The sequence below is a fragment of the Heteronotia binoei genome, chromosome 5 (genome assembly GCF_032191835.1).
Source record: "Heteronotia binoei isolate CCM8104 ecotype False Entrance Well chromosome 5, APGP_CSIRO_Hbin_v1, whole genome shotgun sequence".
NCBI lineage: Eukaryota > Metazoa > Chordata > Lepidosauria > Squamata > Gekkonidae > Heteronotia > Heteronotia binoei.
Window position 1 is genome coordinate 100,132,180 of NC_083227.1, and position 21,236 is coordinate 100,153,415.

Sequence of the window (21,236 nt, forward strand, 5' to 3'; positions counted from 1 at the left end):
TCTTTCAGGATATGGTCTAAAGGCAGGAATTTTGCTTAGTGAGCCTTAGGTAAGTTGTCTTCAAATGTATTTGCCCACCCTCAAAGCTTCTTTAAATTTCAGAAGGAATTGGTCTCAGAAACCTTGTATGAAGAAATCACTTTTTCAGCCTTTACTCCTAGAATCAGTCCTTCCTTCCTCCCTCCCTCCAACCAGGACCGGGTCTACATGTTTTTTTTTGGGGGGGGGGGATTAAAAAATGGCATCCCCTTATGGGTCATTCTATCTTATGGTCTCATAGAATACAGTGGACTCCATACCCAATTTGGCGCCCCCCCTCCGTCAGCACCCAGGGCAAGCACCCCCCCCCCTCCCCCTAGATTCAGCCCTGCCTCCAACATCTGATGTTCACATTTTGCAGCTCTCAAACATCTGAATTTTAAAATATTAAAATTTCCAAGTTTTACCTTTTAAAACAATTTTATTAGTAACATATGGTAAAAAAAATATTTCTTAAATCTTAATAACTTCTTTTATCTACCCCATATATTACTTTCTACCCACCCACCCCGTTACTTGACCCCCACCGGTGTTATTTACTTAAAATGCTAATATTTAAAGGTACCCTTAACTATTAAAACAAAAACTTATATTCTTCTTCTAAAACTTAATCATTATCAAAAATTGTCCAATGTCCTTTTACTTTCCACTCTTTTTCTACATATTTTCTGAACTTTTTCCATTCCTTCTTAAAAACTTCTAAATCATAGTCTCTTAATGTTCTTGTTAATTTGTCCATTTCACTCCATGTCATAACTTTTATAATCCAATCCCATTTCTCTGGTTTTTTCTTGCTTCCACAACTGCGCATATAATGTCCTAGCAGCTGAAAGCAAGTACCAAATTACAGTCCTATCTTCTTTTGGAAATTTTTCCATTTGTAATCTTAGCAGAAAAGTCTCTGCAACTTTCTTAAATTCATATCCCAAAATCTTAGTAATTTCTTGCTTAATCATCTGCCAATACTTTTTCGCCCTTTCACAAGTCCACCACATATGGTAGAAAGATCCTTCATATTTTTTACATTTCCATCATCTATCTGGCATCTTATTATTCATCTTTGCCAATTTTTTAGGAGTCATGTACCATCTGCACATCATTTTAAAACAGTTCTCTTTAATACTATGACACGTCAAAAGCTTCATAGAATTTTTCCACAAGTATTCCCAAGTTTCCATCTGTATTTATTTATTTATTTATTTTATTCCGTAACTTATATCCCACCCTTCCCACAAGTGGCTCAGGGCGGCTTACAACAAACAATAAAACAATAAAATCGGAACAAATTAATACATTTAAAATCAAGCATTTAAAACCTAAAAACCTTAAAATTTTACATTATACATTAAAACTATACAGTATAATCACAAAAATCTGGAATCTAGAAAGCTACATTTGTCCAGTCAGGCGTAGGCTAACCGGAAGAGGGTCGTCTTACAGGCCCTGCGGAACTGAGTAAGATCCCGCGGGGCCCTCACCTCTTCCGGTAGCTGGTTCCACCACATAGGGGCCATTGTGGAAAAGGCCCTGTCTCTAGTTGTTTTGAGGCGCACTTCCTTGGGCCCGGGGATGGTGAGAAGATTTTGAGTCCCAGACCTCAGTACTCTCTGGGGAACGTGTGGGGAGAGACGGTCCCTCAGGTAGGCAGGTCCCAGGCCATATAGGGCTTTAAAGGTAATGACCAGCACCTTGTACCGGACTCGGTATATTATTGGAAGCCAGTGCAGAGCCCGAAGACCCGGCCGAATGTGCCCCCATCTTGGGAGGTCCAATAACAGCCGGGCCGCGGCATTCTGCACCAGCTGCAATTTCCGGTTCCGGCACAGGGGCAGCCCCATGTAGAGGGCATTGCAGTAATCCAACCTCGAGGTGACCGTAGCATGGATCACTGTTGCTAGGTTGTCGGGGTCCAGGAAGGGGGCCAACTGCCTTGCCCGTCTAAGATGAAAAAACGCGGACTTGGCAGTGGTCGCTATCTGAGCCTCCATATTTAGGGACGGCTCCAGTAGCACCCCCAAGCTTTTGACCCTGTCCGCCGGCCTCAGCGGAACACCGCCAAAAGCTGGCAGGGGGATTTCCCCCGACGACCCAAACAGAGGACCTCTGTCTTCGCAGGATTCAGTGTCAGTCCACTCAGTCTGAGCCACTCAGCCACGGCCTGTAATGCCCGATCTCTAAGTTATCTGGGGCGCAGACCGGTCGGCCATCCATAAGTAGATAGAGCTGGGTGTCATCAGCATACTGGTGGCACCCCAGCCCATACCTTCGGGCAATCTGGGCAAGAGGTCGCATATAGATGTTAAATAACATCAGGGAGAGAACCGCTCCCTGGGGCACCCCACAGTCAAGTGAGCGCCTCCGGGATAGTTCCCCCCCAATCGCGACCCTTTGTCCCCGACCTTCAAGGAAAGAGGAAAGCCACTGCAAGGCCAGCCCCTGAATCCCCGCGTCGGTGAGGCGGCAAGTCAGCAACTGATGGTCGACCGTATCGAACGCCGCCGATAGGTCCAACAGCATCAGTACTGCTGAGCCACCCCGATCCAGATGCCGTTGAAGGTCATCTACCAGGGCGACCAACACCGTCTCCGTCCCGTGACCTGGGCGAAAGCCGGACTGAAGTGGGTCAAGGATGGAAGCGTCCTCCAGGAAAGTCTGTAGCTGCCTCGCCACTGCCCTCTCAATGAGTTTGCCGAAAAAGGGCAGGTTTGAGACCGGCCTATAGTGTGCCAATTGGGCCGGGTCTAAAGATGGTTTTTTTAGGAGGGGACGGACCACAGCCTCTTTGAGTGACGCTGGAAAAAGCCCTTCCATTAGGGATCTGTTTATGATATCCCGTATAGGATATCTGAGATCCCCCTGGCAAGATTTAATAAGCCAGGAAGGGCATGGGTCCAATTTACAAGTTGTTGGGCGGGCAGATGAGAGGATCCTGTCGACTTCCTCCAGGCTGAGGGGGCTGAAACCGTCCAGGATATAATCCGAAGACATGCTCGGGGCCTCGGTTGCGTTAACTGCCTCAAAGTTGACGGGGAGGTCGAGGCGGAGTGATGCGATCTTGTCCGCAAAATAGTTCGCAAAAGCCTCACAGCCTATCTCCAATTCACTAGAATTTGGTCTGCCCTGGGGCAGAGTAGTCAGATCTCGAATTATCTCAAACAATTGTGCCGGGCGCGAAGTTGCGGACGCAATCTTAGCCGCAAAGTATGTCTTCTTTGCGAATTTGATTGCCATCTCATAGGTCTTCAAATTCTCTCTATAAGATGTTCGGGTCACTTCGTCTCGAGTACGCCGCCATAGCCTCTCTAGTTGTCTGAGGTCCCGCTTCAATTGCCGTAATTCCTGATTGAACCAGGGAGACGGTTTGAGGCGGGGGCGCAGAGGACGCCTAGGCGCAATCTCCTCGATAGCCCTGGAGAGTCCATCGTTCCAGGACTCAACCAGAACCTCCAGGGAATCGCCAGTGGGCCAGGTATCCCGTAGGGCCGTCAGGAACCATTCCAGGTCCATCAGGCTCCGCGGGCGAGCCAAAATATGCTCTCCGCCTAAACGGGTTTGGGGTGGCATATCCATACGAGCCTTGAGGGCAAAGTGATCCGACCATGGCACTGCTTCCATTGCAATATCGTTCACTTGTACTCCCGCTGCGAAGACCTGGTCTAACATGTGTCCCGCCTGATGAGTGGGCGTTGTACATTAATTGCCCACTTAATAATTTGAGATTTCGCTACTTCATCTTCCGTAGACCATTTTAACAATAATTTATATATTTTTGAAATTAATTTTTCATTATCTCCAAGCAGAACTATTTCCATTTCTGTTTGTTCTTTTCCCTTCAGTTTTGATATCATTATCCACCAAGCTCTTTATTTGTTGCATTTGGAACCAATCATATTTATTGTTCAACTCTTCAGCAGTTTTCAATTTTACTTTGCTCCTTTGTATTTTTAATAATTGATTATTTGACAACCACTTTTCTTCACCTGTTTCAGATGTTATTTTTATTACTTCAGCCGGCACTATCCATAACGGTTTTCTCTCATCCCCATATTTCTTGTACTTCATCCATGTATTTAACAAGTTATTTCTTATATAATGGTGAGAGAAAAAACCATCCATCTTCTTTTATCCATAATACAAATACGCGTGCCAGCCAAATTTATTTCCATGACCTTCCAAAACTAAGAGCTTTTTGTTTAACAGCGTTATCCATTCTTTTATCCACACCAAACAAACTGATTCCTGATATAATTTTAAATTCAATAGTTGAAATCCACCTCTCTCTTTTGCATCTGTCAGAACTTTCATTTTAATCCTTGGTTTCTTCCCAGCCCACACAAATTCTGAAATTTTCCTTTGCCATTTATCAAATTGTTTACTTTCTTTCACAATGGGAATAGTTTGAAACAAATACATTATTCTTGGTAGGATATTCATTTTAATTGCAGCAATTCTACCCAGCAATGACCAATTAAGTTTGTTCCATTTTATCATATCTTCATCCATTTTACGCCATAGCTTCTCATAATTGTTTTTGAATAGATCAGTATTCTTCATTGTTATCTAAACACCCAAATATTTTACCTTGGAGGTAGCTTCACAGCCTGTTAATCTCTGTAATTCTTGTTGCTTATTTAATTGCATATTTTTGCATAGAAATTTTGATTTTTCTTTATTATTACAAAGTCCCGCCAACTCCCCATATTCTTGTATTTTAGCTAACAACAAGGGTGTAGCTTGTATGGGGTTTTCATTTATAAACATTATATCATCTGCAAATATTCTATATTTGTAAGTAAATCCTTTTATTTTTAATCCTTCTATTTCTTTGTCTTCTTGAATCTGCACCAGTAATATTTCAAGAGTCATTATAAACAACAATGGGGAAAGCGGACAACCTTGTCTTGTGCCTTTACTTATTATCATATCTTCTGTAAGATCTGCGTTTATACATAGCCTTGCACGTTGTTCAGTGTATATTGCTTTTATCATTCTAATAAAGCTTTCTCCCAACTCCATCTTCTCCATTACTGCAAGCATAAAGCACCACTTTAAATTGTCAGATGCTTTCTCTGCATCCGCAAAGAATAATGCTACTTCCTTTTCTGGATGTCTTTCATAATATTCTACAATATTTACAACAGTTCTGACATTATCTCTTACTTGCCTTTTGGAAAGAAACCCTGCTTGATCCTCCTTTATAAAAATTATCAAATATTGTTTAAGCCGTTCTGCCAAGATCCTTGTATATATTTTATAGTCATTATTTAATAACGAAATTGGTCTATAATTTTTACATTCACAACATCTCTATCTTCCTTTGGTATCAACGAAATAATAGCTTCCTTCCATGCGTTTGGTATTTTCCCTTTTACTCTTACCATGTTCATCAACTTCTGCAATTTCAGGGTTAACTCATCTTTAAAGGTTTTAAAATATTTCGCTGTATATCCATCCGGCCCAGGTGCCTTTCCATTTTTTATTGCATTAATTGCAGCCTCAATTTCAATTTTTTCAATTGGATCATTCAAAACTTTTCACGTTTTCTGTTAAGGGTTCTATTTTTATCTTTTGTAAATACTCATCCATCTTTTCTTTCTGTATTTTAACACCTTTAAACAACTTGGCGCAATACTTAAAAATTCTCTTTTTATTCCCTCCTGACTAACCACCTCTCTTCCATTTACCACAATTTTATTAATAATTTTATTTTTTTCTTCAGTTGCCAAGCCAAATACTTTCCAGTTTTATTTGCTCCCTCAAAAGATTCCTGCTCAATTTTTTTTCAAATTCCATTCCAATTCTTTATTTAACAAATGTCTCATTTGCATTTGTAATATTGTAATTTCCCTTATAATTTTCTTTTTCCCTGGCCTTTTCCTCAACTCCCCTTCTTTTTTCTTTATTTCATTCTGAATATCCAACAGCTGTTTTTCTTTTGCTCTCTTATCTTTATTATTCAAGGTAATCAATAATCCTCTCATTACTGCTTTATAGGAATCCCAAACCGTCTGAAATTCCATATCCTCTTTATCATTCACTTGAAAGAAAGCTTTAGTTTCATTTTCTAGGTATGTCACTACTTCTTTATTCTGTAGTAAATCTTCATTCAATCTCCATCTTCTCAACTTCTTAGACAATTTTGTAATCCACATTATTGGGATATGATCAACCCCAATTTTGGGTAAAATCTCTATTTCCCTTGTTATAAGACCTAAATCTTTAGTGCCCCACAACATGTCAATTCTGGAAAAAGTTTTATGTCTTGCTGAAAAAAGGTATAATCTTGCACCTCAGGGTTAAATTTCCTCCATATATCCTCCAAATTTTCTTGTTTGACCAGTTCAAAAAAGGACTTTGGCAATTTTCCTCCTTTATTATCATTTCCCCCCCCCAAGATCTAGCCAAAGAGTTCTTAATTGATCCATTAAAATCTCTCATTATCAAAACTTGGTCATACATCAGTTCATCAAGTTGTTGCGTAATGTCTTTTTAAAAAAAACATCCTTTGCACCATTAGGTGCATACAATCCCAATAACAATGTTTTCTTTGCATTTAATATTATTTCTACTGCTACAAATCTTCCAGCTTTGTCTTTGAACACTAATTTTGGCTCCAATTCTTGTTTGATATAAAAAATCACTCCCCTTTTCTTCTGTTCAGCCAGTGAAAAAAATTCTAACCCCAATTGTTTATACCATAAAAATTTGTAATCCTTTTGTTTAATATGCACTTTATGTAAACAAACTGTATTTTGTTTTTTAATCCAATGAAATATTTTTTTGTGGTGAATTTAGTCCATTTACATTCCAAGACAATAATTTGTAATCCATCATGGTGCAAATTCTTTATTTTCTTCATAAGAACTACGCAATTCCTGTGTATTTGTGATTGTGACTCTTTTGCCGTGAAGTTCAAAGCTCAAACCTTCAGGTATTATCCACCTAAACCTCATTTCATTGTCCTGTAGTTTTTCTGTCAGTTTTTTATATGTTGTTCCATCATTTATCACTTGCCTTGGCAACTCCTTCATGATTCTTACTCTTCTGCCTCCCGCTATCAATGTGTTTTCAAAGTTTTTACTCATGATCTTTCCCACCATTTCTTTTGTCATGTATTTTATAACAACATCTCTTGGTAGATTATTTTTCTTGACATAGAGTGAGTTCACTCTATACATAGTCATACATATTTTTAGTATCTTCAGGATCTTCCTCTAAAAATTCAGCAATTATTTTAATTATATACTCCTTCAAGTCACCATCTTCCTGTTCAGGTACTCCTCTCAAACGTATTTGAGTCTCCATCAATTTGCAGTCATGGATTGTCACTTTTTCTTGTATTTTCAACAAGGTAGAGTCATGTATTTTCATTCTCCCTTCTACCTCCTGCACTTTTTTAGATGTTTCCTCTGTCTCCTTCCTGAGATCTTCCATATCTTTTTAAATTTCTTCTGTAATTTCTTTTTTTGATGCAGTTATCATCTCTTTCATACCTTTCATAATTCTAGCCTCCATTGCTTCTAATTGGTCCTGCATTTTCTCCAATGAAGTGGCCCTTTAAGCGGTGGAAAACCAGTCCAAGTGAGATTAGTAAAAGGGAACACAGGCTGTGGCAAATCAAATGCAAGACTGTGATCAGGCAGGCAAAAAGGGACTATGAGGAGCATATTGCAAAAAACATAAAGACCAACAATAAAAATTTCTTCAAATATATTAGAAGTAAGAAACCAGCCAGGGAGGCAGTGGGGCCCTTGAATGACCATGGGGTAAAAGGATTACTGAAGGAGGATAGGGAAATGGCTGAGAAGCTGAATGAATTTTTTGCCCCCGTCTTCACTATGGAAGATGAGAACTTTTTGCCCACTCCAGAACCACTAATTTTGGAAGGGGTGTTGAAAGACCTGAGTCAGATTGAGGTGACAAAAGAAGAGGTCCTACAACTGATGGACGAATTAAAAACTAATAAGTCACCGGGTCCGGATAGCATACATCCGAGAGTTCTGCAAGAACTCAAAGTTGAACTTGTGGATCTTCTAACAAAAATCTGTAATCGTTCATTGAAATCTGCCTCCGTTCCTGAAGATTGGAAGGTAGCAAATGTCACCCCCATCTTTAAAAAGGGTTCCAGAGGAGATCCGGGATATTACAGGCCAGTCAGTCTGACTTCAATACCGGGAAAGTTGGTAGAAACCATTATCAAGGACAGAATGAGCAGGCACATTGATGGACACGGGTTATTGAGGAAGACTCGGCATGGGTTCTGTAAGGGAAGATCTTGCCTCACTAACCTGTTACATTTCTTCGAGGAGATGAACAAACATATGGACAAAGGAGACCCAATAGATGTTGTTTACCTTGACTTCCAGAAAGCTTTTGATAAAGTTCCTCATCAAAGGCTCCTTAGTAAGCTTGAGAGTCATGGAGTAAAAGGACAGGTCCTCTTGTGGATCAAAAACTGGCTGAGTAATAGGAAACAGAGAGTGAGTATAAATGGGCAGTCTTCGCAGTGGAGGACGGTAAGCATTAGGGTGCCGCAGGGCTCAGTACTGGGTCCCATTCTCTTTAACTTGTTCATAAATGATTTAGAGTTGGGAGTGAGCAGTGAAGTGGCCAAGTTTGCAGATGACACTAAATTGTTCAGGGTGGTGAGAACCAGAGAGGATTGTGAGGAACTCCAAAGGGATCTGTTGAGGCTGGGTGAGTGGGCGTCAACGTGGCAGATGCGGTTCAATGTGGCCAAGTGCAAAGTAATGCACATTGGGGCCAAGAATCCCAGCTACAAATACAAGTTGATGGGGTGTGAACTAGCAGAGACTGACCAAGAGAGAGATCTTGGGGTCGTGGTAGATAACTCACTGAAAATGTCAAGACAGTGTGCGTTTGCAATAAGAAAGGCCAACGCAATGCTGGGAATTATTAGAAAGGGAATTGAAAAGAAATCAGCCAGTATCATAATGCCCCTGTATAAATCGATGGTGCAATCTCATTTGGAGTACTGTGTGCAGTTCTAGTCGCCACACCTCAAAAAGGATATTATAGCATTGGAGAAAGTCCAGAAAAGGGCAACTAGAATGATTAAAGGGCTGGAACACTTTCCCTATGAAGAACGACTGCAGGGTGACATGATAGAGGTTTACAAGATAATGCATGGGGTGGAGAAAGTAGAGAAAGAAGTACTTTTCTCCCTTTCTCATAATACAAGAACTCGTGGACATTTGATGAAATTGCTGAGCAGACAGGTTAAAAGGAAGTACTTCTTCACCCAAAGGGTGATTAACATGTGGAATTCACTGCCACAGGAGGTGATGGCGGCCACAAGCATAGCCACCTTCAAGAGGGGTTTAGATAAAAAAATATGGAGCAGAGGTCCATCAGTGGCTATTAGCCACAGTGTGTGTGTTTATATATATATATATATATATATATATATATATATATATATATATATATATATATATATATATATATATATATATATATATAATTTTTTTGACCATTTTGTGACACAGTGTTGGACTGGATGGGCCATTGGCCTGATCTAACATGGCTTCTCTTATGTTCTTATGTTGTACGGCCTTGCTTGTGTTCTGACATTTAAAAACACCGAAAATTTTGATCTCACCAACTTGAACTTTAACTATCCAGTTCAAAAGATTAAAGCTTGCTTTTTACAAGCCTTATTTCACCGTCCTCAGAGCTTCCCAGACCAAAATATTAATTTTTCAAGTTTTTAAATCCTTCAAAATGGCGACCGCGACTTTTTACTGCTCTCTGCAACTTTTTTCCTTTTTTCTTTTAAAGGTTTCTAATGTCCATTACAAACAATATGTCCAATGGTATTTATCCTCTTCTTATAATCTCAGTCAATTTCAACAATTTTTAATGTCCTGAATACTTTAAAAGCATTATTTTAATTTTAACCTCCAAGCAATGGCTGCCGATGTTTCTCAGTGGTGTTATAATCCGAGAGTAGGCTTTTCTTCCTCCGCTTCCTGCTTCACTTGCCACCAAATCCCATTTCCACTGGTAAGGAGATCTCACGATGCTTGACGTACTTCCTGTGTTGATTGCATATGCTGCAGGTCTGTGACGATGGTGTTCTTTTTTCAAAACCGCAAGTAGACCAAACAATAAATTCTTTTCCACTTTTTAGCACTGTCCTTTAAATTTACAAAATCCAAATTTCAACTCTTCCTCCTTTCTTCTTCCAAGCTTACTAGATTTCTATTTCCCACCTTCTGAGTTTATTCTGTTTAACTACAAATAGTCCCGGAATAAAAGATAATCATCTGTACCTTCTCTACCGGTTATCCAGATTCACACCATTCTTGTGTAGCTTTAGATGTTTAACAAAGTCCAAGAAGGTTAGGATTCTGTCGAGCTTATGTCAAAGAAATGACTCTGAGAACTTTTGCAGATGATGAAAATGCAACTCTTCCCCGAAGACCCCTCAAAGGAGCCCCCCCCCCCCGGGACTCCCTTTTAGCCAAGGTAAATCTTCTCAAAGTTTCTTGTGCATATCTTGGACTAATCTCTAAATGCGAAAAGTAGGCAGTAGGCATTAATTTGCCTTTCACTACCCCAAACAGAAGTTCCAGCCTGCTCCCGTTGTGGGAAGCAGCTCAGCTCAACATTTTCCTCCCCTGGAAGTCTCAAAATTTTCAAGTTTTGAGGCAATAATAAGCAATAAACCAACCAGATTGTCCGAGGGAGTCTGGAGGACTTTTTGCCTCTATTTGGGCATAGAGCAGGAAGTCTTAGAGGAAGTGTGGGGGAGGTAGCTGTGAATTTCCTGTATTGTGCAGGGTTTTGATTAAATGTTCATTGGGGTCCCGTCCAACTCTTCTATATTTTTTTGATTTCAATTTTAATTTTTAAAAGTTTTATTGATTTAAACTACAAAAGAAAGAAGCATTGCAGATACATAAAAAAGAGGGGAAAAGGGGCCTTAACAGAATGGGGAAAACAAACAGAAACCAGCACATATATATCAGTTATAATTCCACTTCCCAATAAAATGCTCAGATCATTCTACCTACAAGTATAAAAATCTACTTAAATATTACCTTGCTTTCTTCCTTTACCAGACTAAAAAAAAGGAATAGTTTCTTTTAATAAACTAGTAAAGCAATGTAAATCTAGACACTTGTTCTTAAATACAAATTAAATATAACCAGTTAAGAAAAAAGATTTTTTTTCTTTCAAAACTGTCCCAATGCCAATTTTATCTAACTTAACCGTATTAAAAGCACAAATTAAATTGTTGATTTAGCGAAATCCTTATTAAAAAAGCACATAAAAATCATTTCTTTGTCTTTAGCAAATTACATAAAATACAACTAAATGTTTTGTCTATCTCCGTCTAAGCCATTTCTCCTGATAACATATTAAAAGCAAATCTGCCAAATTACCAAGTCTACCCCATTCCACTGCAATTATGCTATCTGCCTTTTCAACCTTTGATCTTATACTTACATCATTATAAACAATCTCACTAAATAGGCAAACTGTGAATACATCTACTATATAGAGAAATATGTTAACTGCATTCATTAACATTACTTCTTCAAAATCTCCCTTATTCTTTTAAAATCTAACATCTCTTCATTATTAATGGTTACATGTTTATTTATTCACAAGGGAAAGGAAAAAAAGAACCGAGATTCCAGAGTCCTTCTTCCCAAAGATTAAAAACTTTTAAGTTCCTTTGATTTCTGCACCCATATTGCATCCGAGGCGGCCCATTTAATCAGTCTGTCTTTTGATATCACATTTCACTTCTTACTCAGAGTTCCTTGTCCAGCCATTCACCAAAGCAGAAAAAAAATCCCAAATCCTTTTTCAGAAAGGCTTTCCAAATCCTGATTTGTTGATTGGAGTGCAGCTTTTCTCTTCTCAACATGTCCTGGCCCCTCAACCGCAGGGGGAAGAATTCATCGCCATTTTTCCCTCTCAGCTTGATTTCACTGCATCTTAATTTCCGGTCTAGTTTTGAAAATGCGTCACAAGAGAGTATATTAGTTTTCCTTTGTTTATTTCGGAGAGTATCACTTTCCCCTTCCACTTTCACTGCCATCAATACACTTTTTTTAGAATCGGACCCCTGTAAGTTTACAATTTCATTAGCTGTCAGCATAAAACATTCCATTTGGTCGTTAAGGAGCTGCATAAATGAGATAAGATCTTCCTTCAGAGAAATGAGATTTGAACAAATATCTTTTCCATGTGACATTTCATTAAATGGTGCCATTTCTAATATCAAACTCAGTCTCTTAAATCAGATTGTAAATTCGCTTCAAGCTCCTATTAATCCCCGTTCCACAACAGATCCAACTGAAGTTTTAGAAACCAGTCTTTCAGATAGTCAGGCGATAGAGACAGAACTCTCTGCAATATAACTCCTTTGTGCTCATATCGTATTGCAACTTTTTAGTAAACTCTTAGATGTATATATGTCCAATTATAGTCCAATTTTAGTAATTATATTCAATCCAGTTTAAGTAGTTAAGACTGCTTGTGACATTTCGAGGCCTCTTCTAAGTGCTTTGAGCTGGTCTTTTGTAGTTATGCAGAGTTACCCATCAGGGAGTAGAATTAGAAAAAACACCTACTTGTTAAGTGGAGTCATCGCTTTAGGAGTAGAAAAATGCTGCTTCAAAGTCATACTGGAGAAAGCGATCGGGCGTTCTTATTTTTCTGCTGGTATGCCAGCTTTCATGGCCACGGAGCTTCAGGACGAACAGAGAGCATGGCAGCTGCCGTTGGCCCCCTTCCGCCCCGTAAACGTCCCATGCCTCCAACGGCTGAACTCAGAGTTGCCACAGAGAAACGATCTGCAAGCAACTCTGAAGCCAAGATGATGTATCCTGGAAGTCCTATTTCTTTTGTTTGTTTGTTTCTAACAAGAAAGCTGTAGTGTTAATGTATAACAGTAGAAGTAAAAACAAGTCTATGCTTTACTTTTTACTGTTGAATATGTTAACACGATTCCCATCGCTGAATCACTGTTCTGCTGGCAAGGCCTCTATTTCTTTCCATGAAGTGTTACCTAAGTGCATAGGAAAAGAATTAGCATGTTTTTATAGCGTTACTCAAATGCCTTTTGCCGTAAAAACTCTGTATAAAAACAAACACATGAGCTTTGTAAATATTTAATTAGAATCCTAAGATATTTTTGAGTTATGTCCAAAATGTAGTATGAATGTTGTGTGTAGGGCTTCCCCTCCCCGGGGGGGAACACAGTGGAATGGAGTTCCAGAACCTCTTCATGGAAACAAAATTACCAAAAAAATTTAAAAGTTCATGAGGGACACCCATGTGTTTCTTCTTCATTTTCCTCTGGAGAGTTCAGGCACTTCTTTTTCCAGAAGAAAAGCCATAGTTGTGTGCATAGGAATTTAGCCACCTTAAAGCATTAAAACACTCATCTGTTGCACTGGTTGATATTTTATAGAGCCTATTCTTTAGTGTAGCTATACAGAAGTTTTAGTAGGATCTTAGCTCTCTGTCTAATTTTAGTGTTTCTTTTTATGTGGATGGGAACGCTCTTCCCCATCTGATGCTACTAGTTATTGCATACACATCACTGTGAACCAAAAGAACTGGGTTACAATTGGAGAATTCAGTAGGCATCGAAATAATTTCTTAATAGTACCACAGTATACTCATGATGTTACTTGCTTTTTCCTCCCTATTTGCCTTGCTTTGATGGTCTACTACTTAGTTAAATCTAAAGTAGTGCAAGGTAACAACCTTTTCTTGTGCAAGGGGAGGTTTTTTCCCATTGCTCTCCACTGGCAGCTCACCCATATATTCTAAGATTACTAGGTACTCAGATTCAGCTGGCAGGGGGTTGGAGGGAGCCTTATGGGAGGGGGCAGGGCTCCACCCCCAAACAGCAGCATTGCTGTGTGATATCACTGATGCGATGACAGCACATGGAAGTGATGTATCACATTGTCAAAGTCATGTGGGACACTCTGGTTTGAAGGAAAAGGAAAGGTCCCTTGTGCAAGCATCAGTTATTTCTGACTCTGAGGTGACATTGCTTTCACAGCGTTTTCACAGCAGACTTTTTACGGGGTGGTTTGCCATTGCCTTCCCCAGTCATCTACACTTTCACCCCAGCAAACTGAGTACTCATTTTATCGACCTTGGAAGGATGGAAGGCTGAGTCAACCTCAAGCCGGCTACCTGAAAACCCAGCTACCACCAGGGATCGAACTCAGGTCGTGAGCAGAGCTTAGGACTGCAGTACTGCAGCTTTAACACTCTGTGCGACGGGGCTCGTCCTTTGAAGGCAAAACTTTATGGTAAATTTGCTCTCAAACCAGAGCATCCACTGCATGACATTTCTACCGTGATGATGTCACTTCCACCTGATATCATTGCATTGGAGATGTCATTGTTTTGGGGCAGGGTTTCCCTGCCAGCTAGCTAGCTGCTGGTGGGAGGGAGTGCATGAAATCGGGAGACCCTCACTTCCACCTAGGGACTGCCAACCCTAATACTTTTTGAAAATATCACTTGAAGTTTAGGAAACTCTGTAGATTGGCTTTTTTGGTGATGGTGGGGAAACATTGGTATCTTCTACAATACTGTTTGTCCTCCCTTCTCTTATCCTTACCCAGATACTTGCACTGAACTGTCACCTGCCTCTTTAAGTATTTCCTAACAAATAAACCCTCTCCTCACATACAGTGCCACTCTTCCTCTTCTTCCACCTGCAGTAAAGTTGAGCTGGGCAAACTGCATTGTAAGAATCTTAGTACTAAGAGTTACATAATCAGGGGTGGAATTCTAGTAGGAGCTCCTTTGCATATTATGTAATGTAGCCACTCTTCCAAGAGCTTACAAGGCTCTTTTTTGTAAGCTCTTGGAGGATTGGCTACATCAGGGGTATGTGGTCTAATATGCAAAGGAGCTCCTGCTAGAATTCCACCCTTGTACATAACTGTCCTATTTTTAAAACAGACCATCAATACCTTAAAAATCCAAAGTTCTGGGACACTTTCTTCATTACATTAACAAATGCTAAAAGTGTACCTACAAATATATGAATGCTACCATGAATATTATGAACAAGTACCTGAAACCACGTATTTCATTCAAGTACAGTTGCCAATACCAGCATAATACAGGTGATGAACTTAGATTTCTTTAGTGGGAATGGCCTTTACTAATGTTTTGCAGGTCTAAATAAAACCTCTCCATAAACAGTACTTTTGTTGTTGTTGTTGTTCAGTCACACAGTCAAGTCTGACTCTTTAGCAGTAACTAAAAATTCATAAGTACAGTAATATATATGTTAATTAAAACATCTTAGTTTGAACTAAACTTGTAGCTTCATAATGTTCATATTTGCACATAACATAATATGTAGTAAGAGGTCTTTTTCAGTGGCAGCCCCATAATTATGCAACGACTTCCCCAGGGAGATGTGCCCCCCTATTTTTGATCCTTAGGAGGCTGCTGAAGATAGTGTTATTTAGGACTGTATTTGATTAAAGCAGTCCTAAATTGCAATTTTAAATTTTGGTTTTACGTTATCTACCGTATTTGCCGGCGTATAAGACGACTGGGCGTATAAGACGACCCCCCAACATTTCCACTCAAAATATAGAGTTTGTTATATACTCGCCGTTTAAGACTACCCCCTCTTCCGCACACCTTCCACACACTTTCTCCTCTTTGTTCCTGCCTCATCTAGCGCTGGGTGGCAGAGCTTGCAGAGTAGTCTATCTCTAGACCAAATAAGCGTGGCCCTTTTAAGAGGGATGATTTCTCGCCCCCTGAGCTCCCACCCTTAGCCTTCACTGGAGAGGAAGAGTGGCAGAATATGGCAGCTGAGTAGGGAGAAAGTGTTTTGGGAGTTGTACTAGTGCATAATATAAACACAGAAAGCAAGTCCCCACCTGAAGCAATCTTATAGTTAGAACTTCAATAGTACAGAAACAACAGAAGAAGAGGAGGGAGAGTTTAACAAGGAGGAAAGGAAGTTCAAACACAGGCATATTCAGGTAAAATAAACTAAAGTCTCCTGGCCAGTGTGGTATAGACTTGCTGGACTAGAATCTGGAAGACTTGAGTTCAAATCCCCAATCTTTCAGGAATTTAATTTGGTGGTGTTGGGCCACTTTTTCTGTCTCTCCCTCTCTCATTGTTACCTGGCCGGGTCAGAGAAGGATGCCTGCACACGCACACAAGAGCACCCACAGGCTCGCGCGCTTCAAAGACAGCCCCCCCCGCCCCCAACCCTGGAAAGCAGCATGTGCGGAGAGGAGCCACTGGTTTTCGTGAGGCTTTTTTCCCTTTTTAAAAATGCCAGCTGGGAGGCCGCTCATCGCTTTAGATGCGTCAGCTTCTCTCCCCACCAGCCAGCAGGCCAAAGGATGCAGGGAGTCAAGGTGCAAATAAAAAGGGGGGGGGGAGGAGCCATCTTTGCAATATTTTTTTAAAGTAGAAATCCTCCCTGCCCTGGATAATATCTTTTTACTGCGTTTTCCCATCCTCCATCTCTGGGGCAAAATTGGAAGCTGGAGAAATGGGAGACCATCTGCAATAAGGGCATTTACAGCCGAAGCGATACAGGGGAGGGAAGGGGGGAATGATCGTTGGTGGAAACTGGGGGTGGGGGGAGCACATCTCTGCCTGCGTGCAGCTACAGTCACAGACAAACACACCCGGCCAGCAGATCTCTTGCCTCTCCCCCTCCCCGTACAAACAGAGAACGACAGACGGAGCCTGTAAGCAAATGCAAGTCTGGTTTGCCCACCAGCAAAAAAAGGGAGAAAGGCTCGAAGAGCATCCACGACCCCTTTCTCCTGCTGAATGAAAACTGCCCCCTTATTCTCCCCCGAAGCGAGAGCTGCAAGGCAGCGAATCCCTAGGAACAGGAGACAGAAGGTCGCTAAATACCGTAATGTATAGGTGGTTGCTTTGGGTTTTCGTTTCAAGGCTGCAAAGACAGCAGCCAGAGAGCGAGCAACCACAGAACTCAGAAAGGGCTTACTTTCAAGTAAGCATGCAAAGGATCGGGCTTGCACAGCACCTTTTCCCTCCACAGCAAAAGACAGCCTCTCGCCCCGTGACCCGTCCCTTGTGCTTTGGATCTACCGTATTTCCCCGAAAATAAGACCTACCCAAAAAATAAGCCCATCACAAATGCATAGAAATCCTGCTAGGGCTTATTTTTTGGGAAGGTCTTATTTTCGGGGAAATACGGTATCCCAACTGAAGTGCACCCGGCGTACAAGACGACCCCCCCACTTGGAGGCATGTTTTTCTGGGCCAAAAAGTCGTCTTATACGCCAGCAAATACGGTATTTTATTAATTTTGTAAGCTGCCTTGAGCTTCATAAGGAAGAAAAATGGCTAATAAATATTTTTAATAAATAAAAATAAATAATTAAATAATTCCCTAAGTTAGGAGGAAGAAAGAATGCACTATTTTTACTATAGGAAGCAGAACATATGATTGTGGCTGTGTGAATTTCAGGTACTTGTTAAGTTAGCTGTGCAAGCATGGAATTCACTTTCTAGGCACAGAACCCCTCCTACTGGAAATTCCAGTTTCCCTGGCATTAATAGCTTTAAAAACCTGTGAATTTAAGAAGCCAGAACAGCTAATGCTGCTTTCCAGTTCTTGGAAAATATAGCTACAATGTTTGGCATAGCCTCTTATTCCTTTGTTAGGTTCCTGTTCTTATAATCAACACTTCCACTGCCATACTATTTTATCCTTTGATTTCTACAGTGCTTACCCACCCCACCCCATCTATGTAAGTGCTCTTCATTACACAATTTATTCCAGTTAAAGACTCTGGGTTTTCTTAGTAAAGGTGCAGACACACACAGAAACTTATATCCCCTGCTTTTTCATAACCCTTTCATGTGCCAACCAAATGAGCTTCTTTGTTTGATGGAGCAGTCAGGAGGGCATTTCCCTGTGATCTTAATCCCCAGGCAGGATCATGTGGGAGAACGCAGTCCTTTAGATTCCCTAATTCCAAGCCATGTAGAAGTTTAAAGCTCAAGAAGACCAACGTATGAAGATATGTCGAGGCTGGGCGAGTGGGCATCAACATGGCAAATGAGGTTCAGTGTGGCCAAGTGCAAAGTAATGCACATTGGGGCCAAAAATCCTAACTATAAATACAAGTTGATGGGGTGTGAACTGGCAGAGACTGACCAAGAGAGAGATCTTGGGGTCATGGTAGATAATCCACTGCAAATGTCGAGACAGTGTGTGATTGCAATAAAAAAGACCAATGCCATGCTGGGAATTATTAGGAAGGGAATTGAAAACAAATCATCCAGTATCATAATGCCCCTGTATAAATCGATGGTGCGGCCACATTTGGAATCCTGTGTACAATTCTGGTCACCACCCCTCAAAAAAGATATTATAGCAGGGGTCCTCAAACTACGGCCCGCAGGCCAGATGCGGCCCGCTGAGGACGTTTATGCGGCCCGCAGGGTTATGGCAAAATCAGACCGGAAGTGACATTTGACCTAAACTCGCGTTAGCAACGCACACTTCCGGCACTGGGCTGAGGCGGCGGAGACAGAGTGTGAGGTGATACTGAGGTGAGGTGAGTTTCCAGGCCGGGGTGTGTGGTGTGGGGAAGGGAGAGAGATGCAGAAGACGGAGAACTGACAGCCCGCGGCCTTGTACAGTAATGGCAGTTCGGCCCTCCAACAGTCTGAGGGACAGTGAACTGGCCCCCTATTTAAAAAGTTTGAGGACCCCTGTATTATAGCATTGGAAAAAGTGCAGAAAAGGGCAACTAGAATTATTAAAGGGTTGGAATACTTTCTCTATGAAGAAAGGTTAAAACGCTTGGGGCTCTTTAGCTTGGAGAAACGTCGACTGAGGGGTGACATGATAGAGGTTTACAAGACTGCATGGGATAGAGAAGGTAGAGAAAGATGTATTTTTCTCCCTTTCTCACAACATGAAAACTCGTGGACATTCAATGAAATTGCTGAGCAGTCGGGTTAGAACTGATAAAAGGAAGTACTTCTTCACCCAAAGGGTGATTAACACATGGAATTCACTGTCCCAGGAGGTGGTGGTAGCTACAAGTATAGCCAGCTTCAAGAGGGGATTGGATAACCATATGGAGCAGAGGTCCATCAGTGGCTATTAGCATATTGTTGGAACTCTCTGTCTCGGGCAATGATGCTCTGTATTCTCTGTGCATTTGCAGGGTGGGGGGCACAGTGGGAGGGCTTCAAGTGTCCTGGCCCTCCTGATGGCACTTGGTTTTTTTGGCCACTGTGTAACACATAGTGTTGGACTGGATGGGCCATTGGCCTGATCCAACATGGCTTCTCTTATGTTCTCTTAAGATTGCTCACAGTGTTCCTTTTTTTTTGCCTCTGAGAAAGTTACATGCAATGAAGGCTTTATAAGTGGAAGTAATATAAACATAGGGATGAATATCCTTGAATGTATGTGTAGGGCTAAATACACATGAACACATGGAACTGCCTACTAGTGAGTCAGAGTCTAATTTAGTAGCAGCTCTCTGAGATCTCAGGTCCTTCACTTCTCCTATTATCTGATGCTTTTAACTGGAGATCCTGGAGATTGAACCTAGGCCCTTGTGCCCACTCTCAAAATATTTACAGGTACATTTTGGTTTTTTGCATGATGCCTGGTGCATGTACATAAATTCGAAATATTGTTGAGGAATATGCAAAACATTTAATCACCTGTATTTTACATATTGTCTAGACACTGTGTGTGTCCTTTATTTGGAGACAATGCGTTTTTACTGGTCTGTTATACAATATATAATCCAAAATGTCTTGGAGATTATACATATTGATGGATAATGTACATGATCCCATGTTCATACTCTTGCTATGTGAATATTTGATAATGTGTGGTGAATGTACACAATATCCAGATTTATTTATTTTCACCTTTCAATTAAGTATAATTTAAAAAATGATCTTTGTAATTCACACTTGCTGTGATCGTTGTAATTCACACTTAACTTGAGTAACACATACATTTTAATATACAGGTAAAGCAGCTACTGTTGTAAAGTACTGTCATTAGTTAAGTAAAGCATGGATAACTAATCAGTTTATTTAGCCATGGCCAAATACAGTTTGCATTATAGGCAATGTTACAGTACTCAAGGAAAAATAAGAAACTTGTATACAAGGGCAGCATGTGATAGCTACAATAAATGTTTAGAATGCTATGCCCTAGTGAGTGCAGGTATTTGGACTGTACACACGGCCTCCAACAAGAGAAGCATTTAAGTTTACAGTGTATAAAATAGTATTGTACTGGCCTGCAGAGAATTTAATCATTCTTCCTAAGAAGGAAAAAATTTATACAATTTCTACATTTTAATAGTCATCATACATACATACATGTAACAGAAGTTAGCATACAGTTGTAGGGGGAAACTACATGAATAAATACTAAAGGCTTTGAGGCTGCTAAATGTAGTTTTGATCTTGCCTTTCAGTAAACTACAATGATTAAATATTGTCTAGTCTGATTAGAGTATCAGTTACTAGTACAGTACGTTTTAAAGTTTTTTCTTAGCCAGTTTAGTTTACTTAACTTAAAAGTTCACAACTTTTTCTTGCTATTTGATATATACTTTATACGCATGACCTCTGCAATACTGAAATAACTTGTTTAATGGGGAAAATTGTCTTATGTATTTGTATTATTTTCTCCTAAGGAAAAAAACAGTCTATATTACTTAGATAGCTTGGACACTGAGATAGGAAACAATGGCTTGGATCCTATGACATCATTTCCCTCATGCTTCTTTTTGCCCTCTGCAGAAGCTTTCCTCTGCTGTGGTGCTCACTTCTGCTGCTAGCACTTCTGTGTGCATAAAGGCTCCTTTAAAAAAAATGATCTTGTGTATGCAGAAGTGCTAATGGCAGAGGAAGTGTACTCTGTAGTAGAGGAAAGGTTCTGCGGGGCTCCAGGAAAGCGAACAACATCACATAAGATTCAAGCCAACAAACTTCAGCAAAGTATTCAGGAATCTTTTTACATTATACCAAAAATTTGCTTATTTTACATGAGTGGTAAATGTGAATGAATAAATGGAAAGGCATTTATGGTATATTGTTACTAATTTATAAACTCTGAAATAATTGTCAGTATTTTAAAGTAATTGGACAGTATAAAGCTGGCCAACAAATTTCAAGTA

General features: G+C 40.4%; 1 protein-coding gene across 2 annotated transcripts in view; it reads left to right on the forward strand.

The window, feature by feature from the left end:
* CENPP (centromere protein P) overlaps positions 1-21,236 on the forward strand; it is a 256,588-nt gene that overhangs the window by 106,580 nt on the left and 128,772 nt on the right. The gene's annotated exons all lie outside the window — the stretch shown is intronic.